Genomic DNA, 2,687 nt, shown 5'->3' on the forward strand with positions numbered 1-2,687 from the left:
ATATATATATATATATATATACACACACACACACACAAAATGTGATTTTAGGCAAGATGCATAATGGCTCTAAACCTCAGTTTCCACCTCTGCAAAATGGGGATGGTGATAATAGTACCTACTTCACGGAGCCACTGTGAAATAAAGTATGTAAGGTTGACACACTGCCTGGTCCATAAGAAATTGCAAAAAATGGTGGCTTTTATTGTGAGAGCTGCATAGCCAAAACACGGGAGCCCTTGTGAGGTGGTGAGGCCTCTGTTTCTTGAGGATTTAAGGAACTCGGAAAGTCCAGGAATGGGACTTCCCTGCACTGAGTAAAGACCAAATGGCCTCTCTGCTTCTTCCAGTGCTGAATCTGCATGGAGATAGCCAAGGTTGGCACCAGGTCGGCAAAGCAGAGGAAACAAGCTCTCCTCATTCAACCTGCCCTGGCACATCTGGCTGACACCGGAGTCTGGGCTAGGCTGCTGGGAGCTGGCGGGGGCAGGGGGTGGCTCTCTTTGGGGCCGTGCTGCCGGGCAGAGAGGCAGGCTGCACAGGGTCCCGTGGGGTCTACTTCAGGAAGTATATCCAGGCAAGCCATCTTGGGGGAGCCCCTCTCTCAGTGGTACCTCTGCCCAGTAGGCTGTGCCCTGGCATCTGGCCTTGGCCAAGGACCCAGGGCCCTGCCCCTGCTTGCTGCAGGAGACGGAGGGAGGTGGGGGTGCTATTGGGCAGGACAGGAGATGGGTGGGCATGTCTGGGGCAGGGGTTTTGGCCCCTGAGGCTGTCTGCTCAGCCAGTGTCCAAGCCGTGGGCTTCCAGGAGCTCATCTCAAAGGTTTCCCGCCCAGTGCCAAGCCCCTTCTGCAGTGACGGAGGGGATCCTGCTGTTCTCCGCCCCCCCCCAATATTTCCCAAACTCTGAACGTATTGTTTAGAAGACTTTATCCTGAAATGAACTGAGAAAGAAACTTATTCAATTGTTCATTTTTAGGGCACAGTGAGGTTTCAGGGTGAACCAGGAGCCAAGCTTCAGCCCCAGCAGGCGCTTACCTCCGGGGCAGCCAGCATGGAGCCCACAGCACAGAGATATTCACCTTTCTTTGATCATTCTCTCCCTCCCTCCTCTCTCTCCCTCTCTCCCTCTTTGTGCTTTTTTTTTTTTTAATATAGTTTAATTTATTTCAGTCTATTTATTTTATTAAATTTTATTTATTTTGGGCTTCCCTGGTGGCGCAGTGGTTGAGAGTCCGCCTGCTGATGCAGGCGACAAAAAAAATATATATATATATATATACATATATATGTTTATTTTATTTATTTATTTTTGGCTGCATTGGGTCTTCGTTGCTGCGCGCGGGCTTTCTCCAGTTGTAACGAGCGGAGGCTACTCTTCATTGCAGTGTGCGGGCTTCTCATTGTGGTGGTTTCTCTTGTTGTGGAGCACAGGCTCTAGGCACGCAGGCTTCAGTAGTTGTGGCTCGCGGGCTCTAGAGCGCAGGCTCAGTAGCTGTGGTGCACGGGCTTAGTTGCTCCGCGGCATGTGAGATCTTCCCGGACCAGGGCTTGAACCCGTGTCCCCTGCATCAGCAGGCAGATTCTTAACCACTGCGCCACCAGGGAAGCCCTACTGCAGTCTGTTTAGAGTTAATTTTGTTACAGTTTATTTTTTGGCCACACCATGTGGCTTGTGGGATCTTATTTCCCCAACCAGGGATCGAACCCGGGCCCCCAGTAGTGGAAGTACAGAGTCCTAACCACTGGACTGCCAGGGAAGTCCCCTTCTGTGCTTCGTTCTAATCCCCTTCATTCTCCTCTCTCTCATTTGTGTCTCCTGTGGGCCAGGTGGGCTCGGACAGCCTCCTCTTACCCTAATTGGTGAGACAGACAAGTGAACAGATGCAGTGCGGGGGCTACCAGACAGTTTTGAGAGTAGGGCAGGATGTGGGGCAGCAGGAACTCTCCTACTCTGCTGGCAGTGTGTAAACTGGCACAACTACTTTGGAAAACAGTTTGGCTGCATCCGCTAACGCCGAGTACATGCCCACCCTATGACCCAGTAATTTCACTTCTTTCTTTGTTGTTGCTGTTGTTTTTTTTTTTTTTAAAAATATATGTTTGTTTGTTTATTTATTTATTTTGGCTGCGCCAGGTCTTAGTTGCGGCATGTGGGATCTTCGTTACGGTGTGCGGGATCTTTTTTTTTTTAAGTTGCAGCGTGCGGGATCTTTTTTAGTTGTGGCATGCGGTATCTAGTTCCCTGACCAGGGATCAAACCTGGGCCCCCTGCATTGGGAGCACGGAGTCTTACCCACTGGACCACCAGGGAAGTCCCTTGCTTCTTTCTTTGCATATACGCCCCACAGAAATCTGTACACACGTGCCCCCCAAAACACGAACTATTTAAAATGTTCTTAGCAGTACTGTTCATTAACTGGCAAAAATACTGGAAATTACCCAAATGCTCGTCAATGGTGAAATGGATAAATTCTGGTCTAGTCACACATGGGAATGCTATGGGTATTACCGTTCACATTGGAACGGTAATGAGCATAAACCGTCGGCAACTGTGCGTAAAGAGAGAGAGCAGCCAGACGCCAAAGGGGACTTCTTAGATAATTGTTTTTGCATAAAGTACAGAAACAGGCAAAACTAATTGAGGGGTAGAGGTCAGGGTGGGGATGCCCTGGGGCAGGACTAGTA

The sequence above is a fragment of the Neophocaena asiaeorientalis genome, unplaced genomic scaffold, assembly GCF_003031525.2.
Source record: "Neophocaena asiaeorientalis asiaeorientalis breed wild unplaced genomic scaffold, Neophocaena_asiaeorientalis_V1.1 scaffold275, whole genome shotgun sequence".
In the NCBI taxonomy this organism is placed as follows: Eukaryota; Metazoa; Chordata; class Mammalia; order Artiodactyla; family Phocoenidae; genus Neophocaena; species Neophocaena asiaeorientalis.